Below are 24,788 nucleotides of genomic sequence, written 5' to 3'. Positions count from 1 at the left end.
TAATAATTTGTATTGTATTAATACGATTGCAGCTATAAAATGTCTAACCCGTCAATTAAATGACAAAACAATAAGTCTGATAATAAGCTACACCTACTTGAAAACCACGCTAGAAAATGCTTGTTCAGCAGTTTGTAGAACGCATGTGTACAAGATAAGAAATGTAGAATCTATAAGAACCAGCTCATGAGGGGGCGTGGCATGCAGTTGTACTAAGCCGTTGTCTTAGCTGCATCTTGCTGGCAATAAAAGTCTATCTTTACGGATCAGTTGTCTGGGCCTCCTTTCTGACTAAAAATTAGACGGTTACACCATCACCCAAGGGCTGAACAGAAGGAATGGATTCATGACTCACTACAAATATGCATAAACTGAACTGTTGTCTGATCATTCTGTCTATTCACACTTACCTCAGTTGTCAGTAGGCTAAACTACAATCCTAGTCACACTCTCTCCACACCGTTTCCTGCCTTTTCCCATGTCTTCTCACTGTTCTGTATATATTGTACACATCAACTGTACATCATTTCATGCATCTGATGGTGTGGACTGTGTCCTCGAAAGCTCATGCTTTAATAAACAGTTAGTCTAAATGATTCCACTCGACTCCTAGTGCTTTTTTATTCAGATGAAGAGTCATTACTTTTTTTCCCTGAAATAGAAGCTATTGATAGTGTACCAGAAGGGGAAAATTTGGGAGGCCTTTATAGTAGTGTGTTAGCCACCTTATCCAGTTCTTTGATGGGGGAGGCAGGACAAAATTAGGATGTGGCTGAAGAGCAGGCAGCACATTTAGAGAGCACATCTGATGCCCTTGGCATTGTTCCTCAGAGTCCACCCACTATATCAGCTCCAGTGGCAGCATCCTCTGCTAAGTATGTAGAGAAGGGATCAGAGTGGACTTGGAAGATCTGGAGACATTTCTAAATAAGGGAAGGCCCACGCTTTGCAAAATGCAAGCACATGGCAAAGACACAGGTCCTGGGAAACAAATGGGGCATTTAACTAACACTGGCATGCTTTATAAGCCACAGAAGCAGCAGCCCGTAGGACTAGTATCTGGGGAGTTTGGAAGTGGCAGAAAAGAGGAAAAGTGTTTCCCAATCTGATCCCATGCTCTCAACCCTTTCCATCATTCAGGTAAGAGGCAAGCAGACCCCTGCCAAAGATGAGAAGTGAAAAGCTACGATGGAAGAAATGGAACAGGTTTCAATAGGAATGCCCCAGGACAGGAGTGAAGCAGCAGTCAAAGTTAGAAAAAGGGGCAGTTCTGAAATAAATGCCCTTGATAGCCAGCCCCTGCAGCTAGTAGAGAATGAGGGCTTGAAAATAGAACTACAAGGATAAAAGTGAAGCAAGATGTTTTGAGGATCCTTCACTAGCACCTGAGGTCTTTCTACAAATGCTAATTTTCTCTCAGAGAGTAACTGCAGGGAAATGACCAACTTTTGCATTCATTCTGCCCTGTCATTCCAGACCATACTGCCAAGGATATACTGTTGCAGTCCATCACAGGGGATGACCACCTCAGGGACAACAGGACTAGTGCAAGACAGTTATCGTCACTGTCTTCTATTGCACTCAACCCTCCTGGATAGCTGTGCTTGCAAGATCTTTGTAGGATTGCTCCCAAGCTGTTCCTAACAAGGTCCCATAACAATGCAAGCATTCACTGACACTAATACAGCTGATGGCTGAACATCTATAAAATGCTCATCCACTGCTAGAAACATGAAGTGGTTCCATTGGGATGTGAACCCAAGACCTTCTATGTGTGAAACAGATGTGATAACCTCTACACCATGGAACCATTTCCTTGTCTGGTTGCTTCCGTACTACACTTTCAAACACCTATCCAGTTATTTTAGAATACTGTTTGAATAATTAATGGGATAATCGCCTCAGCCACCATTCACATTCTAACATTTTTTACTCTTGGCAAAAAATAGATCTTCCAAAAGCCATCCCATCTACCATGAAAAATTTGTTTTTCTAGAGTCACTGCTGAATTCTTTTTACCACACAAGGTGTTGGCCTAGGAGTTTACCTAAAGCTTCCTTATTTCGTCTCCAGTAACCATTCCCACAATTCTTCTGGGGAAGACAATATCTGCTATGAATTCGCATGAGATCAAGTAGCAAGCATAGAAGGAAGGGCCTGTAAATCTATCCCAAGCATATAGATTGTGGGTATCCTGAAAACCTGACAGGTGGGGTTTCCACTGCACATATATGGAACCCATTGGTCTTCAACTTGCTTTTTCGGTATCTAAGTTATCCTTGCACTCAGACTCATGCCTGTTTCTGCAGCAAGTTAAAAATGGCTCCACTGGGGATTGAACCCAGGCCCTTCTGCATGTAAAGCAGATGTGATACCCACTACACTATGGAACCAACTGACCACTTCTTTAAGTCTGTGAGCAACCGTCGAACAATTGATGCGTAACTAAAGGAAGACTAATTGAACAAGCATCTCAGCTAGAGAAGTGCATTCATTGAAAACAAAATATAAAAATGAAATCAGTGGAGCCAACTTGTTTCTTTTTTATTTATTTATTTTATTTATTAAAAATTCTTGTATACCATCCTTCATAATATACATCACAACGGTTTACATGTTACAAAATCATAAAATCAAACTGAAATATCTAAAAGGTACAGTAAAAAAATAAAATAAAATTGACAATCAATTATTAACAAATGAACATAAAACAAAGATAAAAATAATGTTTCTTTAAACCAATTAGTCCTTTTTTTCAAGATAGTCAATATAAGCCTGTTCGAAAAGCCATGCTTTTAGAGCTTTTTTAAAAGCTTTAAACTTTGACTCTAAACTCTTAGGGTCCAAAATGTGCTGAAGGGGACCCGTGAACTAAAGGAATCCTACTTGTTTCATTTCTGTCAAACAGAATGATTTCTATAAGCAATTATCGTAAAAAAAACCCATGGATATCATAGGCATAGCAACAGTTGCAAATGTATGGAGAAAGGTTCATACACTGTGGAGCGGGCAGGCTACAGAGAAGGGACGGATTGGCATTCTGTCAAGCAATGAGAGTTATGATGTATCGCAGCAGAGCATTTTCCTAGTCTCCTATAATGCCTCAGAGCGGGTTACAGTGATGCTGAACTCGAAGAATGAGCATGTCACAGCCTTGCTCTGCATTGTTTCTCTAGACATTGTCTGTGTGAAAGCATAGCCCTGAGCTCTCTCCGAGTTCTTGGTAAGGATTTTTGCTGTGGCAGCCCATTAACATAAGACAGGAAAACAAACCATGGAGGCAGCATGGCATCACAATATCTCTGCATCATTGTAGATTTGTGTTGCTTCGCTTGCTGTTCTGTTTATCCTTTTTCGTGATTGAAGCCTTAGCCACACTTCAGATTAGTTATTTATTCTCTGTATGACTGCCAGTGGGCACAGTGTGGGCAGTGGGAGCTAGGTAGTACTGGGCATAAGCGAGCAGTGAAGGCAGGCCAGAAAGTGCAGCATAACAGGCTGTATTGTGAAGCCTGTCTGTGATAGAGAAATAGTGCAGAGCAGACAGGATGACACTCACTGTTTGCCTGCAGAAGGCATAGTGTGTGCAGTGGGAACTAGGCAGTGGGCATTATAATACCACGGAAAAATGTTAAATCGTTGTTGTAATCTTAACATCCCCGGTGACATATATACAATGATGTGAGGGAGAGGGAAAGGCAGAGCAGATGAAGTAAATTTAAATGTGTCTAAAATTGCGCACTTTTGCACTGGCACCGGCAGGTAAAAGCCAAAAATGAGGCCCTGCCCTGAAACTGAAGAGGGATTTCTTCTGGACTACTACAATAGCAGGAGCCAGCTTTACGCTAAAGAAACTGGCATACGAGCTTGATGATGTGTCACTGCTGCAGAGTGCAGATAACAGTGAGTGTTTTTCTCTCCAATCTTCTGTGTTCAGCGAGAGAGAAAATGTTGCTGCAGAGGTTGCAGTGAAAGCCAAATTTTCCTCCACTGATTTACATGAAAAATCTTCAGAAGGATAGCCGTGCTAGTCTGGTGTAGCAGCCCCTCAACCTCAAAAGATACTCATCAGCCGCTGCAAATAGTACAAGGACACCAACCCAGGACCCAGACCTTGCCAGAAAAGGAGATGCCAACACTTTCCACATATTATCCCAGACAATGCCATCACTGGACACAACATCATCAGCAACATGCGGGACACATTCTCCTGCTTTTCTTCCAATCTAATATATGCCAACACCTGCCAGCAAAGTCCTGCTTCTGTCTACATAGGACAAACGGGACAATCTATAAGGACAAGGTAAAAGGATTTAAACCTGAGGTTAGAAATGACAACATTCAACCTTCCTTGACATTCTCTATCTGACCTTAAGGTTGCCATACCCCTACATGAAAACTTCAAAGGAGCACTCCAGCCTGAAACTGCTGAATTGGAACTCATTAAAAATCTAAATACCATCACCCAAGGGCTGAACAGAAGCAATGGATTCATGACTCACTACAAATATGCATAAACTGAACTGTTGTCTGATCATTCTGTCTATTCACACTTACCTCAGTTGTCAGTTGGCTAAACTACAATCCTATTCACACTCTCTCCACACCGTTTCCTGCCTTTTCCCATGTCTTCTCACTGTTCTGTATATATTGTACACATCAACTGTACATCATTTCATGCATCTGATGGTGTGGACTGTGTCCTCGAAAGCTCATGCTTCAATAAAACAGTTAGTCTAAATGATTCCACTCGACTCCTAGTGCTTTTTTATTCAGATGAAGAGTCATTACTTTTTTTCCCTGAAATAGAAGCTATTGATAGTGTACCAGAAGGGGAAAATTTGGGAGGCCTTTATAGTAGTGTGTTAGCCACCTTATCCAGTTCTTTGATGGGGGGGGGGGGGGGGGCAGGACAAAATTAGGATGTGGCTGAAGAGCAGGCAGCACAGTTAGAGAGCACATCTGATGCCCTTGGCATTGTTCCTCAGAGTCCACCCACTATATCAGCTCCAGTGGCAGCATCCTCTGCTAAGTATGTAGAGAAGGGATCAGAGTGGACTTGGAAGATCTGGAGACATTTCTAAATAAGGGAAGGCCCACGCTTTGCAAAATGCAAGCACATGGCAAAGACACTGGTCCTGGCAAACAAATGGGGCATTTAACTAACACTGGCATGCTTTATAAGCCACAGAAGCAGCAGCCCTTAGGACTAGCATCTGGGGAGTTTGGAAGTGGCAGAAAAGAGGAATCTGAGGGCATGGGTTGAGGGCATGGGATCACATTCCCAATCTGTGTCAGAAAAGAGGAAAAGTGTTTCTCAATCTGATACCATGCCCTCAACCCTTTCCATCATTCAGGGAAGAGGCAAGCAGCCCCCTGCCAAACATGAGAAGTAAAAAGCTACGATGGAAGAAATGGAACAGGTTTCAATAGCAATGCCCCAGGACAGGAGAGAAGCAGCAGTCAAAGTTAGAAAAAGGGGCAGTTCTGAAATAAATGCCCTTGATAGCCAGCCCCTGCAGCTGGTAGAGAATGAGGGCTTGAAAATAGAACTACATGGATAAAAGTGAAGCAAGATGTTTTGAGGATCCTCCACTAGCACCTGAGGTCTTTCTACAAATGCTAATTTTCTCTCAGAGAGTAACTGCAAGGAAACGACCAACTTTTGCATTCATTCTGCCCTGTCATTCCAGTCCATACTGCCAAGGATATACTGTTGCAGTCCATCACAGGGGATGACCACCTCAGGGACAACAGGACTAGTGCAAGACAGTTATTGTCACTGTCTTCTACTGCACTCAACCCTCCTGGATAGCTGTGCTTGCAAGATCTTTGTAGGATAGCTCCCAAGCTGTTCCTAACAAGGTCCCATAACAATGCAAGCATTCACTGACACCAATACAGCTGATGGCTGAACATCTATAAAATGCTCATCCACTGCTAGAAACATAAAGTGGCTCCATTGGGACTTGAACCCAAGACCTTCTGTGTGTGAAATAGATGTGACAACCTCTACACCATGGAACCATTTCCTTGACTTATCTCTTCCTTATTACCCTTTCAAACACCTATCCAGTTATTTTAGAATACTGTTTGAATAATTCATGGGATATTCGCCTCAGCCACCATTCACATTCTAACATTTTTTACTCTTGGCAAAAAATAGATCTTCCAAGAGCCATCCCATCTACCATGAAAAATTTGTTTTACTAGAGTCACTGCTGAATTATTTTTACCACACAAGATGTTGGCTTAGGAGTTTACCTAAAGCTTCCTTATTTCGTCTCCAGTAACCATTCCCACACTTCTTCTGGGGAAGACGATATCTGCTATGAATTCGCATGAGATCAAGTAGCAAACATAGAAGGAAGGGCCTGTAAATCTATCCCACGCATATAGATTGTGGGTATCCTGAAAACCTGTCAGGTGGGGTTTCCACTGCACATATATGGAACCCATTGGTCTTCAACTTGCTTTTTCGGTATCTAAGTTATCCTTGCACTCAGACTCATGCCCGTTTCTGCAGGAAGTTAAAAATGGCTCCACTGGGGATTGAAAACAGGCCCTTCTGCATGTAAAGCAGATGTGATACCCACTACACTATGGAACCAACTGACCACTTCTTTTAATCTGTGAACAACCATCAAACCCTTGATGCCCGACTAAAGGAGGACTAATTGAACAAGCATCTCAGCTAGAGAAGTGCATTCATTGAAAACAAAATATAAAAATGAAATCAGTAGAGCCAACTTGTTTCATTTTTATTTATTTATTTTATTTATTATAAATTCTTGTATGCCATCGTTCATAATATACATCACAACGGTTTACATGTTACAAAATCATAAAATCAAACTGAAATATCTAAAAGGTACAGTAAAATATGATAAAAAATAAAATTGTTAATCAATTATTAATAAATGAACATAAAACAAAGATAAAATAATGATTCTTTAAACCAATGAGTCCTTTTTTTCAAGATAGTCAATATTAGCCTGTTTGAAAAGCCATGCTTTTAGAGCTTTTTTAAAAGCTTTAAACTCTGACTCTAAACTCTTAGGGTCCAAAATGAACTGAAGGGGACCCGTGAACTAAAGGAATCCTACTTGTTTCATTTCTGTCAAACAGAATGATTTCTATAAGCAATTATAGTCCAAAGACCCATGGAAATCATAGGCACAGCAACAGTTGCAAATGTATGGAGAAAGGTTCATACACTGTGGAGCGGGCAGGCTGCAGAGAAGGGACGGATTGGCATACCGTCAAGCAATGAGAGTTATGATGTATCGCAGCGGAGCATTTTCCTAGTCTGGTATATTGAGAGAAGGTTTTTTTATTCAGATGATCTTCAGCCGGGCAGTAGCATAAGAGCGCAGAGTTCCACTGGCACCAGGAGCTGGAGCTGAGTGGATGAATCCCAGGACCGATGTCTTCACCCTGCTGCTAAGTTCTGAGAGAGAGAGACTGTAACACTGAGAGAGAGATGCTCGTTTCAGCAGACATTGCACTGCTGCTGAGGATCTGTAAGAGTGATAGAACGGGCTGAGAGAATGACAGTTGGAATTAGCAGAAAGAGAGAGAGAGAGACCTGTTTCAGCTGGGAAGTACAGCTGTGGGTTGACAGGAAAAGGTTACACAGGACCCTCATATCTGACTAGGAAGGAAGCAGCATTTCACTCTGCAGACAAACTGTTAAGTACCAGCAGTTACTGCTCCTTTCCTTTTTTCCTCTTTGCTGTTTGCAGTTTTCCAAGCCTTTTGAGTTAACTGTAAATCCTTTTCTTATATATTATAACATTCATTTATTAGCACTGTTTCTGTGAATGATTAGTGACAGGTAAGTTAGTGCTGGGTATCAGCAGGGTCCTGCACCAAGTCTCACACAGCTCTAACAGGTTTTTGTGTCAGCAGAGCTGGAGTAACCAACCAGCATCTGAATCAGTGAGGAGGTCTTCTGACCACAGATTGTGCTAATAAATAAACATTTGACTGCTATTTAGTGATTCCTCAGTTGTTATATTTATTGTTTTGTCTTTTCTGGGTCCCTTTTCTAAGGTCTAAGCACCTCCCAGAGGTGCTTAGACCTTAGAAAATGGTTTAGTCCACTCACTACCCCTAAACCTTAGAGGTTTAGGGGTAGTGAGTGGACTAAACCATTTGCTATGGCTCACTGGAGTAACTATAGAGGGCAGACAGTTCCCTGTGATCTGAGGGACTCCTCGTCTCTGAGAAATCACTGATTAGCACTGTGAAATCCCTGAATACCAACAAAATGTTTCTTCATTTATATTTATAAACTAATAGGTCCATGCTGAGAGCAGGAAGTTAGCTGGACTTACCCAGGTACGGGTTCCCGCTGGATAGACCCAAAGACAGTGGAGTAAGTTTATCTATCTCACTTCAGGGCTGCTACCCAGCTAAACATAAGCCCCACACCAGGTCATCTCTTTTTATCCAGGTAAGTTAGCCATTCATTGGCCCACAATTTTAACACTTTGCGGTTTGTCCAGCTAAATTCCAAACTCAGCCGGACAAATCCGCTGACCAAGGACCTTTAAAAGTATTACAGGGCACAAAGCGATGTTTGCAAAGTCTCCTTACCGGTTTTTTTTCTTCAAAGCGCATGCACTGCAATCAGACCAAACACACACGGGATGTCAAGGAGAAGTAAGGGAAAGGAAAAGGGGAAAGGGGAAGCATAAATAAGACAGAGAAAGGGGAGGAAAAGTAGAGAACAGCAAAGGCAGGTGGGCAGAGAGGAAGGAGGAGGGAGATATAGAGAAGGGAGCCATGGGCTAGGGGAGAGGAGGGAGAGCAGAGAGAGCATTGGAAGGAGGGTGGGAGGAGTTGATACAATAACAGGAAGGAGCAAAGGAGAAAAAGATGGAAGGGGGGAACAGGAGATAAGGCCTGGAGATTGATGGGAGAGGGAGGATGGAGATGCGGAGGGGGAGGCATGGGGTAGAAGAGAGGAGAGAGAGCAGAGGGAGCAGTGGAAAGAGGGATGGGAGTAGCTGCACCGGTGCTGAAGTTTGCAGGACGAGCGGAACCGGAAAGAGAAAGAAAGGAGATATGTGAGCATTTCCTGATGTCCTACTTTCCATCTGAGGTACAGGCATTGTTCTTGGTTATCACAAAGTTAATTGTGCCCATTTCTGTATACATAGTAAGGGGTAAGTTTTCAGAAGAGCTGCTAAGTGACCACAAGAGTTGATTCCGTTTACTGGATAAATTTTCAATCACAGCTTGGCGGCTGGAAATATTCCCAAATTTAGCTTAGCCGGTTCATCACTGAGAAGCCTCCTGAAGACTTACCCTGAGCAGCTCCAGAGGATCTAACCTCACTGAAGGGCCTGTCCCTTAATCTAAAAAAAATACCCACCTCTATCCTGACTCCCAATCGCTCGGTCATTTTTGATGCAGGCTTGTCTTCGTCTGTTAAAGAAAGGTTCAAACTTTAAATTGTGTAAGGCTGAATGCACATCACCATTATATACAGGGAGGACAATAATGAAAGCCATTTCTGGGGATAAAGTGCTCTTTTATCCACAGAAATAGGCTGTTTGATTACTGTCCATCCTCTACACAAGTAAAGGTAGGAGCATAAAACAAGGTATATTTCTGGTTTGGAGTTCGGACAGGGGGAAAACTATATGCTACCCAGCTAAACATAAGCCCCACACCCAGTCATCTCATTTTATCCAGGTAAGTTAGCCATTCATTGGCCCACAATTTTAACACTTTGCGGTTTGTCCAGCTAAATTCCGAACTCAGCCGGACAAATCCGCTGACCAAGGACCTTTAAAAGTATTATAGGGCACAAAGCGATGTTTGCAAAGTCTCCTTACCGGTTTTTTTTCTTCGAAGCACATGCACTGCAATCAGACCAATCACACACGGGATGTCAAGGAGAAGTAAGGGAAAGGAAAAGGGGAAAGGGGAAGCATAAACAAGACAGAGAAAGGGGAGGAAAAGTAGAGAACAGCAAAGGCAGGTGGGCAGAGAGAAAGGAGAAGGAAGATATAGAGAAGGGAGGCATGGGCTAGGGGAGAGGAGGGAGAGCAGAGAGAGCATTGGAAGGAGGGTGGGAGGAGTTGATACAATAACAGGAAGGAGCAAAGGAGAAAAAGATGGAAGGGGGAGAACAGGAGATAAGGCAGGGAGATTGATGGGAGAGGGTGGAGGGAAGATAGAGAGGGGGAGGCTTGGGGTAGGGGAGAGCAGAGGGAGCAGTGGAAAGAGGGGTGGGAGTAGTTGCACCGGTGCTGAAGTTTGCAGGATGAGCGGAACCGGAAAGAGAAAGAAAAGAGATATGTAAGCATTTCCTGATGTCCTACTTTCCATCTGAGCTACAGGCATTGATCTTGGTTATCACAAACAGGCCAATACAGTAAGGTGCGGTAGAAAGAGGTGCATTAGTGCCGGGCGCACCTGCGTTTGCCGCACGCACAGTTCGGATCACATATCGCTCGAGACTGTATTTAAATGGCAATCTTTGCGGGCCTTGAAGGCTTTATGCATAAGCAACACGAAATCAGACGAAAAAGAAGAGTCTGAAGACAAATCTGTCTGATCCCCCTCAGGGACCTCTGGATTGGCAGCACAGCTGGGTCTCGCAGGTCTGTCCCCCTTAGGGACTCTGCGTTGTGGTGACAATCGCGGTGGAGGCTCGTCCTCCCCCCGTGCCGCTGGCGCCTTGGGGCGTTCCCACGGGAACGGGTCGGCACCTGAAGAATGTAAGTCCCCAAATGCTCCGGTCACTGTTTGGACCCTCACCAGGTCCCTGCCCGTGGCCGCAGAGACTCCCTTGGCTCCGGAGAGGCAATCGGAACACAAATTGTCCCAGGACAGTTGCGCCCGCGTGGTGCCGCAGGCCCTACAAGCGGCCCGATGCGGCATGCTGCAGCAAAAAACAGCCCCGAAAATCGCTCGGAAGGTGGCGAAAATGGCGCGCAAGCACCCAAATGCGATCGGAAGGGAAGGAGAATGAAGCCCCGACAGAACACACACACACAAAAAAAATTTTAACTTTTTTTTTTTTTTAAATATACTCGCCCAATAGTCTCCGGGTCCTGGACCTACTGGGGGGAGTGAGCCGGGCTCCCCGGTATCACCCCCAGTCACGAATTCACGCTGGCAGGAGGGCAAAGCACCCCACACCTCAGCGGCCTCGGAAACCAGGGGGGATGATCCCCTCCGGACCTCACAACCCCCCGGGAGGCGGGAGACTGGACCTGCAGGCAAACCACTGCGCTCCTATACCTTATTCTAACTTTATCCTTCTTTTTACCCAGCTAACAATACTATCTAGAACTGAAAAACTAGGCCTCAGCACAGACTGTAGGTTTTGCACCTCCTCCACCTGCTAGGAGACAGAAGAAGACTGCCAGACTGTAGGTGGCACCAGCCTAGATAAGGCATAGGTTTGTTTGATAAACTTCTGTCTCCAACTGCTAGAGGGGGGGCAAAACCCAGGAGTCTGGACTGATCCGGGTACGTATAGGGAATTTAGCTTAGCCAGTTCAGCACTGAGGAGCCTCCTGAAAACTTAGCCTGAGCAGTTCCAGAGGATCTAACCTCACTGAAGGGCCTGTCCCTTAATCTAAAAAAAATACCCACCTCTACCCTGACTCCCAATCGCTCGGTCATTTTTGATGCAGGCTTGTCTTCGTCTGTTAAAGAAAGGTTCAGACTTTAAAATGTGCAAGGATGAATGCACATCACCATTATATACAGGGAGGACAATAATGAAAGCCATTTCTGGGGGTAAAGCGCTCTTTTATCCACAGAAATAGGCTGTTTGATTACTATCCATCCTCTACACAAGTAAAGGTAGGAGCATAGAACAAGGCATATTTCTGGTTTGGAGTTCGGACAGGGGGAAAACTACATGCAGAGTTTTCCTTTAACACCGTACCCTCACAAAAAGCAGGCAGGGGTATTTTTGAGGAGGCAATAAACAAAGCAAATCTAGATGTGTTCTTTTGCATTCCTTATCACCTCAGGTTAAAATTCAGATGGGATTAGCCAGCCCTTGCATACTTTGATTATTTAGGTCAAGGCTGGGAAACATCCAGACCCAGATGAGACCCACAGCTCAGTCCCAGGCAGCCACTGCCAGAGCCCCAAACCAGAGCTTCATGGAGGGAGCTTTTGCTCAGTGTCTCTGACTCCTCCCCCTCCCCCCCAAAATCAAATGTTCACGGCAGGAGCGAGCATGATCTGCTGCCACAGCTTGGGTTCATCTCCCAACCTTGTCCTTGAATGAAATATTCATAAGGACTGGAGAGTGGCACGAGAGCTCCTGCCTCATCCTTGGCTCCTTCCTGCAGCCTCCCACCCCAAGAAAAACTGGGAGAGGCAAGACTCGCTTTCAATTGCTTCCCCTCCCCCTTTATAATCCCACACAATGTTTGTTTTGGTTAAATAAAGGCCGCAGTTTATTATAACATGACCCGAGCCCCTAACACTTAATACACTATTCAACATATACACCCCCCCCCCCCCCTTTTATCCCCTTCTTAACAACTTGCTCCCCACCTCGACCCAGTGGTAGAGCTACACCCATAGAGTCCATTTCCTTACCCCGCCTCGCACCAGCGTGGGTAAGTACCCCGGCCTCTGAGCTTCGGCCTCCCTCTTGCTCATTGGCCACCTCATGTAGCAGCCCCACGCTACACGAGATACCCCCCCCCTCCCAAATGCCTTTTAACAAGACATAACAAAATCAACCATATTGGGCTGGGGTTACCCACCACTGTGACAATCAATAAAGACAACACACATTGAATAACATCCAATGATTCTACCATAAGGGAGGGAGGAGGGAAATTATTCCAGCCTGCTCCCTCAGCCCTCTCGCACCCAACTGAGGCGCCAAAGGGCTCTCTGCCCTAACTAACTATTACCCCAACCAATCCCAGCTCCTCAATTCAAAATACTTCCTTTTCATTGGCCCCTTAGCTTTACTTTCTCCCACTCCCCTTTCCCTCCTAACTTATAATGTAACCCTATCCTACCGCTCGCTAGCCCCCCCCCCCTTATTATCTGCTAAGCAATACAAGATTGCTTAGCCTTCACTTAAATGTTCACAGGGAAAACAGAGCAAGAGCTGTGCTGCTTCTGGCTCTGCCCCTGCCACACAGAATGAAATATTCATGGCAGGAATGAAGCTCACACATCACATCTCTTCCTTTACCTCCCTGGAATAAAACATTCTTAGCAGAAGTAAAGCAAACCCTGCTTCACTTGACACTCGGAGGTTAAACCCTTGCTCACTTGCTTGGACCTTGAAGATCCTAGCAAGCACTGCAGAGGCCTTGTCTGCTCCTGCACTTGTGCCTCTCTCCTGACAACCTCCCACCCACCAACTGGGTTTCCCAAGTACCCTACCACCTGCTCCTTCATGAGGGCTTTCTCAGGACATTGTGACTCCCTAAACCTGGGGTTTCACAGTATCCAGACAAATGAAGAAGGCACATCCAAAAAATACAAGAATCACTGAAAAACTCACTTACCTAGGATCCACAGTGCTAATAAACAGAGCTTGTTATGAAGACTGTATTACAAGCAGGGGAAGAAGAAAAGGAATTTCACAGTAACTCCAACTGGTTTTTAAGTGAATGTTTTTGCAGAGCTGAATGCTGCACCTGTCTCAGTCAGCTATGAGGGTGCTGATAGGATCAGCTCAGACTATACAACTGGCTGGTCTTCTTTAGCTTTACAAACTCTCCCTGTCTGTCCCTATTAACCCACAGCTCTCTCTCTCCCTCAGGGACCCTCTAATGGTAATAAAAGGGAATTTTACATGGGAGGGAAATAATATTAACCCCTAAAACTGTTTTGCTAAAAGGAGAAGTAAGGGAAAGGAAAAGGGGAAGCATAAACAAGACAGAGAAAGGGAAGGAAACGCAAAGAACAGCAAAGGCAGGTGGGCAGAGAGGAAAGAGAAGGAAGATATAGAGCGTTCACCCAGCAAGATAGGAACCAATCTCTTGAAGAGACAGCGTAGTCCAGGCAGAAGGTCTGTGGCAGATAGTGAAGAGACGAAGTGATGGTCACAGGAACATGGAGACGTTGGAGGCATGAAGACCCAAGAGACGCTGGAGGCATGAAGATACAGGAGACACTGGAGGGACTATGACACAGGAGACACTGGAGGCATGAAGACACAGGAAACGCTGGAGGCATGAAGACCCAAGAGACGCTGGAGGCATGAAGACACAGGAGACGCTGGAGGCATGAAGACCCAAGAGACGCTGGAGGCATGAAGACACAGGAGACGCTGGAGGGACGATGACACAGGAGACACTGGAGGCACGACACCAAAGCACAGGGATCACAGCCTAGGAGCAACAGAGGACGTCTGTTGCAAAGAGCAAGAAAGAAAGGAGTTGCCTGGTTTCAAACCTCTACTATGGTGATGTCATAATCAGACATCATAATCCCGAGCTGGCTTAGCTCCCCAGCTGCAGCCCTTAAAGGGACCTAACACTTTGCTCTCTGGCTATAGTTTTCCCCCTGTCCGAACTCCAAACCAGAAATATGCCTTGTTATATGCTCCTACCTTTACTTGTGTAGAGGATGGACAGTAATCAAACAGCCTATTTCTGTGGATAAAAGAGCGCTTTACCCCCAGAAATGGCTTTCATTATTGTCCTCCCTGTGTATAATGGTGATGTGCATTCAGCCTTGCACATTTTAAAGTCTGAAACTTTCTTTAACAGACGAAGACAAGCCTGCATCAAAAATGACCGAGCGATTGGGAGTCAGGATAGAGTTGGGTATTTTTTTAGATTAAGGGTTTGGCCCTTCAGTGGGTTAGATCTTCTGGAGGCTACTCAGTGCTGAACCGGCTAAGCTAAATTTGAGAACATTTCCATGCTGGTAATCAGTTTGCCTTCCTTCCATTTTTCTTAATGCATGGAATACACCTGGTCTGTGCTTCTGAGATGCTACTTTTAAACAAGGCCCACGCCTGTTTTTTCTAACTACTTTTCTCATTTTCTCAAAGTTTCCCTTTTGAAAGTTTAGTGCTAGAGCCATAGATTTACATACTGTTCCCCTTTCAGTCATTAATTTAAATTTGATCATATTATGATCACTATTGCCAAGCAGCCCCACCACTGTTACCTCTCTCACCAAATCCTGAGAGGAGAGGATCACCTTGCTGGTGGCTGAAAGGAATCAGTAAGTTTTTGCTTGGGACATTGTCTTTTTTTAAAAGTATTGGGGCAAAGTTAACTATTTGGGAATATTATTTAGTGTGTTTGTGCCTTTAATAGTCAGAAAGGCAGTGAATAAACAAGTTAGACTATATTTTTAAATAGTCAGTCAATAAGGTAGCAGTATGTAGTGTGTTTATTTTTAAAAGTCTGCAGAACTGAATGTTCTCCAGACTTTTAAAGAACTGAGTGTTAGTATTAAATACAAACTGAGTGTTTGTATTGAAAAAAAAAAAAACCACAAAAAAAACCAACCAACCCAAAAAGTATCCAGAAGCTAGAAATAAGCTAGGAGCAGTATATATCTAAGTAGAAAAGTTGAATAGTTCAGCTCAGTTACTCACCTTGGAAAGGTGTTGAGGTAGTGTGATTGGGTTTGAATAGGGACCAACATTTGTTAATCAAGAGAGCAGAGAGTCACTCAGGCTGACTAACTGAAGTTAAGACTGTTTGTATTTCCCAACCCTCCCACCCACCCCCCTAGGTCATCCCTTAATTTATAGGCAAGTGCCAGTTTCACAAAAAAAAAACCAAAAAACCCAACAAAACCTTTATTGAGAATTCAATCAGAGCCCAGTAGGCCACTACCAGACACATAGTGAATTCACTAATACATTTAAAGGACATTAGACACATTCCTACTCCCATAGCAACCTAAAACTTAACTAGGAACTGATCAAAATTGAGATGAAGACAGCAGTCCAGCACAAGAGGGGGCTTCCCAGTCTTTTGCATCGAATGTCACATGTATGATTTTTTACCCACCGGTGAGAAGTTGTACATGTGCATGCGATGCAAAGAGCTCCTGGCTCTCAGAGAACGAGTCCGATCTTTGGAGGCTAGAGTGGCAGACCTGGAGGAGCTGAGGCAGACAGAGAGGTATATAGATGAGACCTTCAGGGACATAGTAGTCAAGTCCCAACTTCAGACTGGCAGCCCTAGTGCTGCCTTGGAGGAAGAAGGTCTCATGATGGGAGAGCACCAACCAGGTGCAGCAGGAAAGGATCCTGTAGCAAGGACCTGCTCTCCAGGTGATGCATTGTCCTTTCTCACTGAGGATATCTCCCCAAGGCATACTGCCCAGGAGGGAAGGGTTAGGTCGGCCGTCATAGTTGGTGATTCAATTATTAGGAATGTAGATAGCTGGGTGGCTGGTGGGCATGAGTATCGCCTGGTAGCATGCCTACCTGGTGCGAAGGTGGTGGACCTCAAGCGTCACCTAGATAGGATTTTAGACAGTGCTGGGGAGGAGCCGACTGTCGTTGTACATGTGGGCATCAACGACATAGGAAAATGTGGGAGGGAGGTTCTGGAAGCCAAATTTAGGCTCTTAGGTAGAAAGCTTAAATCCAGAACCTCCAGGGTAGCATTCTCTGAAATGCTCCCTGTTCCACACACAGGTCACCAGAGGCATGCAGAGCTCCGGAGTCTCAATGCGTGGATGAGACGATGGTGCAAGGAAGAGGGATTCAGTTTTGTTAGGAACTGGGGAACCTTTTGGGGAAGGGGGAGTCTCTTTCGAAGGGATGGGCTCCACCTTAACCAGGGTGGAACCAGACTGCTGGTGCTAACCTTTAAAAAGGAGATAGAGCAGCTTTTAAACTAGAACAAAGGGGAAAGCCGACAGTCGCTCAGCAGCACATGGTTCGGAGAGAGGTATCTTTAAAGGATACTAATGATGCATTAGAATTAGGGCATCCCAACAGTGAGGTTCCAATAATTAGAAAAGTGGTCCAAGTGCCTGTAACTAAAAACTCTCCTGAGCTAAAAATTTCTAACTTATCCCTATCAATTAAAAAGCAGAATGAAAATACAAACAAAAAACAAACTTTGAAATGTTTGTATGCTAATGCAAGAAGTCTAAGAAGTAAGATGGCGAATTAGAATGTATAGGAGTGAATGATGACAGACTTAACTGGCATCTCAGAGACATGGTGGAAAGAGGATAACCAATGGGACAGTGCTATACCGGGGTACAAATTATAGCGCAATGACAGAGAGGAGCACTCGGGAGGAGGTGTGGCGCTTTATGTCTGGGATGGCATAGAGTCCAACAGGATAAACATCCTGCATAAGACTAAATACAAAATTGAATCTTTATGGGTAGAAATCCCTTGTGTGTCGGGGAATACTATAGTGATAGGGGTATACTACCGTCCACCTGGTCAATATGGTGCGACGGACAGTGAAATGCTAAGAGAAATTAAGGAAGCTAACCAAATTGGTAGTGCAATAATAATGGGAGACTTCAATTACCCCAATATTGACTGGGTAAATGTATCATCAGGTCACGCTAGAGAGATAACGTTCCTGGATGGAATAAATGATAGCTTTATGGAGCAATTGGTTCAGGAACCGACGAGAGAGGGAACAATTTTAGATCTAATTCTCAGTGGAACACAGGACTTGGTGAGAGAGGTAATGGTGGTGGAGCCGCTTGGCAATAGTGATCATAATATGATCAAATTTGATTTAATGACTGGAAGAGGAACAGAGTACAAATCCTAGACTCTCATGCTAAACTTTCAAAAGGGAAACTTTGATAAAATGAGAAAAATTGTTAGAAAAAAACTGAAAGGAGAACTACAAAAGTAAAAAAATGTCCAAGAGGCGTGGTTATTGTTAAAAAATACCATTCTAGAAGCACAGTGCAGATGTATTCCACACATTAAGAAAGGTGGAAAGAAGGCAAAACGATTACCGGCGTGGTTAAAAGGGGAGGTGAAAGAAGGTATTTTAGCCAAAAGATCTTCATTCAAAAATTGGAAGAAGCATCCAACAGAAGAAAATAGGATAAAGCATAAATGTTGGCAAGTTAAATTATTTTATTTATTTATTTATTTATTTTAATTTTTATATACCGAAGTTCTTGTAGGGACTACAAATCACTCCGGTTTACATAAACGAATAACTGCTCAACAGTGAGCGGAGCTTTACATGGAACAGTAGAACATAGTAACAGTATAACTGTTTGACAATTTAACATAGTACTAAATAAAGAAATAATAGTTTAACTGGAACATAAATAAAGAGTATAATATTTTAAATATGAAGAAGTAAAACTATTTAACGTAGTAATAAATAAAAAATATAAGCAAAGCCAAATAAATATAAGAAAAAACGTGAATTTTGAGCTCCAAGATAATTGTCCCAAGATAAATGTAATACATTGATAAGACAGGCTAAGAGAGAATTTGAAAAGAAGTTGGCTGTAGAGGCAAAAACTCACAGTAAAACCTTTTTTAAATATAACCGAAGCAGAAAGCCTGTGAGGGAGTCAATTCTTTTTACCACACAAGGTGTTGGCTTAGGAGTTTACTTAAAGCTTTCTTATTTCGTCTCCAGTAACCATTCCCACACTTCTTCTAGGGAAGACGATATCTGCTATGAATTCGCATGAGCTCAAGTAGCAAGCATAGAAGGAAGGACCTGTAAATCTATCCCTTGCATTGTGGGTATCCTGAAAACCTGACAGGTTTTCAGGATACCCACAATGCAGGATACCCACAATGTGCAGGATACTGCACAATGTGCAGTGGCATCCCCACCTGACAGGTGGGGATGCCACTGCACATATATGGAACCCATTGGTCTTCAACTTGCTTTTTCGGTATCTAAGTTATCCTTGCACTCAGACTCATGCCTGTTTCTGCAGCAAGTTAAAAATGGCTCCACTGGGGATTGAACCCAGGCCCTTCTGCGTGTAAAGCAGATGTGATACCCACTACACTATGGAACCAACTGATCCCTTTTATTAATCTGTGAGCAACTGTCGAACCCTTGATGCCCGCCTAAAGGAGGACTAATTGAACAAGCATCTCAGCTAGAGAAGTGCATGCATTGAAAACAAAATATAAAAATGAAATCAGTGGAGCCAACTTGTTTTCTTTTTTATTTATTTATTTTATTTATTAAAATTCTTGTATACCATCGTTCATAATATACATCACAACGGTTTACATGTTACAAAATCATAAAATCAAACTGAAATATCTAAAAGGTACAGTAAAATATGATTAAAAATAAAATTGTTAATCAATTATTAATAAAGAACATAAAACAAAGATAAAAATAATGTTTCTTTAAACCAATGAGTCCTTTTTTTTCAAGATAGTCAATATAAGCCTGTTCGAAAAGCCATGATTTTAGAGCTTTCAAAAGCTTTAAACTCTGACTCAAGACTCTAAGGGTCCAGAATGAGCTGAAGGGGACCCGTGAACTAAAGGAATCCTAATTGTTTCATTTCTGTCAAACAGAATGATTTCTATAAGCAATTATAGTCAAAAGACCCATGGAAATCATAGGCATAGCAACAGTTGCAAATGTATGGAGAAAGGTTCATACCCTGTGGAGCGGGCAGGCTACAGAGAAGGGACGGATTGGCATACAGTCAAGCAATGAGAGTTATGATGTATCGCAGCGGAGCATTTTCCTAGTCTCCTATAATGCCGCAGAGCGGGTTACAGTGATGCTGAGCTCGAAGAATGAGCATTGTCACAGCCTTGCTCTGCATTGTTTCTCTAGGACATTGTCTGTGTGAAAGCATAGCCCTGAGCTCTCTCCGAGTTCTTGGTAAGGATTTTTGCTTGTGGCAGCCCATTAACACAAGACAGGAAAGCAAAACCATGGACGGCAGCATGGCATCACAATATCTCTGCATCATTGTAGATTTGAGTTGCTTCGCTTGCTGTTCTGTTTATCCTTTTTTTGTGATTAAAGCCCTTAGCTACACTTCAGATTAGTTATTTATTCTCTGTATGACTGCCAGTGGGCACAGTGTGGGCAGTGGGAGCTAGGTAGTACTGGGGATAAGCGAGCAGTGAAGGCAGGCCAGAAAGTGCAGCACAACAGGCTGTACTGTGAAGCAAGATCTTTGTAGGATCGCTCCCAAACCGTTCCTAACAAGGTCCCATAACAATGCAAGCATTCACTGACACCAATATAGCTGATGGCTGAACATCTATAAAATGCTCATCTACTGCTAGAAACATAAAGTGGCTCCATTGGGACTTGAATCCAAGACCTTCTGTGTGTGAAACAGATGTGATAACCTCTACACCATGGAACCATTTCCTTGACTGATCTCTTCCTTATTACACTTTCAAACACCTATCCAGTTATTTTAGAATACTGTTTGAATTATTCATGGGATAATAGCCTCAGCCACCATTCACATTCTAACATTTTTTACTCTTGGCAAAAAATAGATTTTCCAAGAGCCATCCCATCTACCATGAAAAATTTGTTTTAATAGATTCACTGCTGAATTCTTTTTACCACATAAGATGTTGGCTTAGGAGTTTACCTAAAGCTTCCTTATTTCATCTCCAGTAACCATTCCCACACTTCTTCTGGGGAAGACGATATATGCTATGAATTCGCATGAGCTCAAGTAGCAAGCATAGAAGGAAGGGCCTGTAAATCTATCCCACGCATATAGATTGTGGGTATCCTGAAAACCTGACAGGTGGGGTTTCCACTGCACATATATGGAACCCATTGGTCTTCAACTTGCTTTTTCGGTATCTAAGTTATCCTTGCACTCAGACTCATGCCTGTTTCTGCAGCAAGTTAAAAATGGCTCCACTGGGGATTGAACCCAGGCCCTTCTGCATGTAAAGCAGATGTGATACCCACTACACTATGGAACCAACTAACCCCTTTTATTAATCTGTGAGCAACCATCAAACCCTTGATGCCCGCCTAAAGGAAGACTAATTGAACAAGCATCTCAACTAGAGAAGTGCATTCATTGAAAACAAAATATAAAAATTAAATCAGTGGAGCCAACTTGATTCTTTTTTATTTATTTTATTTATTAAAAATTCTTGTATACCATCGTTCATAATATACATCACAATGGTTTACATGTTACAAAATCATAAAATCAAACTGAAATATCTAAAAGGTACAGTAAAATATGATAAAATAAAATTGTTAATCAATTATTAATAAATGAACATAAAACAAAGATAAAAATAATGTTTCTTTAAACCAATGAGTCCTTTTTTTCAAGATAGTCAATATAAGCCTGTTGAAAAGCCATGCTTTTAGAGCTTTTTAAAAGCTTTAAACTCTGACTCTAAAACTCTTAGGGTCCAAAATGAGCTGAAGGGGACCCGTGAACTAAAGGAATCCTACTTGTTTCATTTCTGTCAAACAGAATGATTTCTATAAGCAATTATAGTCAAAAGACCCATGGAAATCATAGGCATAGCAACAGGTGCAAATGTATGGAGAACGGTTCATACATGTGGAGCGGGCAGGCTGCAGAGAAGGGACGGATTGGCATTACCGTCAAGCAATGAGAGTTATGATGTATCGCAGCGGAGCGCATTTTTCCTAGTCTCCTATAATGCCGCAGAGCGGGTTTACAGTGATGCTGAGCTCGAAGAAATGAGCATGCCACAGCCTTGCTCTGCATTGTTTCTCTAGACATTGTCTGTGTGAAACATAGCCCTGAGCTCTCTCCGAGTTCTTGGTAAGGATTTTGCTGTGGCAGCCCATTAACACAAGACAGGAAAACAAACCATGGAGGCAGCATGGCATCACAATATCTCTGCATCATTGTAGATTTGTGTTGCTTCGCTTGCTGTTCTGTTTATCCTTTTTTCGTGATTGAAGCCTTAGCTTCACTTCAATTAGTTATTTATTCTCTGTATGACTGCCAGTAGGCACAGTGTAGGCAGTGGCAGCTAGGAAGAACTGGGCATAAGTGAGCAGGGAGGCAGCCAGAAAGTGCAGCATAACGCTGTATTGTGAAGCCTGTCTGTGACAGAGAAATAGTGCACACAGAGCAGAAAGGATGACACTCACTGTTTGCCTGGCAGAAGGCAAAGTGTGTGCAGTGGGCACTAGGCAGTGCATTATAATACCACGGAAAAATGTTAAATCGTTGTTGTAATCTTACACATCCCCGGTAACATATATACAATGATGTGAGGGAGAGGGAAAGGCAGAGCAGATGAAGTAAATTTAAATGTGTCCAAAATTGCGCACTTTTGCACTGGCACTGGCAGGTAAAAACCAAAAATGAGGTCCTGCCCTGAAACTGAAGAGGGATTTCTTCTGGACTACTACAACAGCAGGAGCCAGCTTTAAGCTAAAGAAACTGGCATACGAGCTTGATGATGTGTCACTGCTGCAGAGTGCAGATAACAGTGAGTGTTTTTCTCTCCAATCTTCTGTGTTCAGCGAGAGAGAGAAAATGTGCTGCAGAGGTTGCAGTGAAAGCCAAATTTTCCTCCACTGATTTACATGAAAATCTTCAGAGGGATAGCCGTGCTAGAGATGTGAATCGTGTGCCTATCGTCTTAGCGATTGAAATCGTCTAGCAGGAGAAGAAAATCGTGATTGGCACGATTTTTTAGTTAAAAAATCGTTTTTTCCCGATTAGTGCGCACCAATAGGAGTTAGTGCGCACTAACAGAAAATGATACAATTTGTCACTTTTCAGGTCAGTTAAGGTCAGTTTAGGAATGAATATGTATTCCTATTGGCTGCCCTCTTATTTATTCATGTTACCAAGGTTCCACTGACAATATATGGGGGATGGGAAATGGAAACAGTTGGTAGCTGAAAAAAAGTAATGTGATCAGTCAATGTGACTAGAACTTGTGCCCTAACCCTGATACCAGGGGTATTGTGATCTTCCTGCACACAGTGCCCTAACCCTGACATCAGGGGTGTTGTGATCTTCCTGTACACAGTGCCCTATCCCTATTAATACCAGGAGTGTTGTGATCTTCCTGCACACAGTGCCCTAACCCTGATACCAGAGGTGTTGTGATCTTCCTGCACACAGTGCCCTATCCCTATTAATACCAGGAGTGTTGTGATCTTCCTGCACACAGTGCCTTAACCCTGACACCAGGGGTGTTGTGATCTTCCTGCACACAGTGCCCTATCCCTATTAATACCAGGAGTGTTGTGATCTTCCTGCACACAGTGCCCTAACCCTGACACATGGGTGTTGTGATCTTCCTGCACACAGTGCCCTATCCCTATTAATACCTAGGAGTGTTGTGATCTTCCTGCATGCAGTGCACTATCCCTATTAATACCAGGAGTGTTGTGATATTCCTGCACACAGTGCCCTAACCTGATACCAGGGGTGTTGTGATCTTCCTGCACACAGTGCCCTATCCCTATTAATACCAGGCGTGTTGTGATCTTCCTGCACACAGTGCCCTATCCCTATTAATACCAGGAGTGTTGTGATCTCCTGCACACAGTGCCCTATCCCTATTAATACCAGGAGTGTTGTGATCTTCCTGCACACAGTGCCCTAACCCTGACACCAGGGGTGTTGTGATCTTCCTGCATGCAGTGCCCTTATCCCGCCTGCATACTAGTGAGAGGCTGGCTTCACAGACAGGGGGGAGCTTCCTGACCCTCACTCCTCCCTCCCCCATGTCCCAGCCAGTGAATGGTGTGTGGGTGAGTGGGGGAGGGGAGGATGGTGAAGGCGGAGACAGCTCCCTCCCTGCATTATAGTGAGAGGCTGGCTTCACAGACAGGAGGGAGCTTGCCTGACCCTCACTCCTCCCTTCCCCCCAAGTCCCAGCAAGTGAATGGTTGTGTGGGTGAGGGGGGGGGGGGGACGGATGGTGAAGGCTGAGGACAGCTCCCTCCCTGCATTACTAGTGAGAGGCTGGCTTCACAGACAGGGGGGAGCTGCCTGACCCCACTCCTCTGTGGTGTTGTGATCTTCCTGCACACAGTGCCCTATCCCTGATACCAGGGGTGTTGTGATCTTCCTGCCATGCAGTGCCCTATTCCTATAATACCAGGAGTGTTGTGATCTTCCTGCAAACAGTGCCCTATCCCTAATACCAGGGGTGTTGTGATCTTCCTGCACACAGTGCCCTATTCCTGATACCGGGGGTGTTGTGATCTTCCTGCATGCAGTGCCATATCCCTGATACCGGGGGTGTTGTGATCTTCCTGCATACAGTGCCCTATCCCTAATTCCAGGGGTGTTGTGATCTTCTTGCACACATCCGGTATCAGGGATAGGGCACTGCGTGCAGGAAGATCACAACACTCCTGGTATCAGGAATAAAGCACTGTGTGCAGGAAGATCACAACACCCCTGGTATTAGGGATAGAGCACTGTGTGCAGAAGATCACAATTCTCCTGGTATTAATAGCGATAGGGCACTGCATGCAGGAAGATCACAACACCCCTGGTATCAGGGATAGGGCACTGTGTGCAGGAAGATCACAACACCCCTGGTATCAGGGATAGGGCACTGTGTGCAGGAAGATCACAACACCCCAGAGGAGTGAGGGTCAGGCAGCTCCCCCCTGTCTGTGAAGCCAGCCTCTCACTAGTAATGCAGGGAGGGAGCTGTCTCAGCCTTCACCATCCTCCCCCCCCTCACCCACACACCATTCACTGGCTGGGACATGGGGGAGGGGAGTAGTGAGGGTCAGGCAGCTCCCCCCTGTCTGTGAAGCCAGCCTCTCACTAGTAATGCAGGGAGGGAGCTGTCTCAGACTTCACCATCCTCCCCCCCCCCCTCACCCACACACCATTCACTGGCTGGGACATGGGGGGGG

At 44.0% G+C, this 24,788-nt stretch overlaps 3 non-coding genes across 3 annotated transcripts; all 3 read right to left on the bottom strand.

Annotated features, from left to right (window-relative positions):
- Positions 1-2,320: 2,320 nt before the first annotated feature.
- TRNAV-UAC lies at positions 2,321-2,393 on the bottom strand. The gene has a single exon. It is a non-coding gene; the product is annotated as a tRNA-Val (tRNA).
- A 16,497-nt stretch (positions 2,394-18,890) lies between these two features.
- TRNAV-UAC lies at positions 18,891-18,963 on the bottom strand. Its single transcript has one exon. It is a non-coding gene; the product is annotated as a tRNA-Val (tRNA).
- Positions 18,964-20,802: 1,839 nt separating this feature from the next.
- Positions 20,803-20,875, bottom strand: TRNAV-UAC. Its single transcript has one exon. It is a non-coding gene; the product is annotated as a tRNA-Val (tRNA).
- Between the last annotated feature and the right edge of the window lie 3,913 nt (positions 20,876-24,788).

This window comes from Rhinatrema bivittatum, chromosome 1 (assembly GCF_901001135.1).
Source record: "Rhinatrema bivittatum chromosome 1, aRhiBiv1.1, whole genome shotgun sequence".
In the NCBI taxonomy this organism is placed as follows: Eukaryota; Metazoa; Chordata; class Amphibia; order Gymnophiona; family Rhinatrematidae; genus Rhinatrema; species Rhinatrema bivittatum.
The sequence above is the reverse complement of the archived record's forward strand: the minus strand, read 5'-3'. Positions and strand labels throughout refer to the sequence as shown.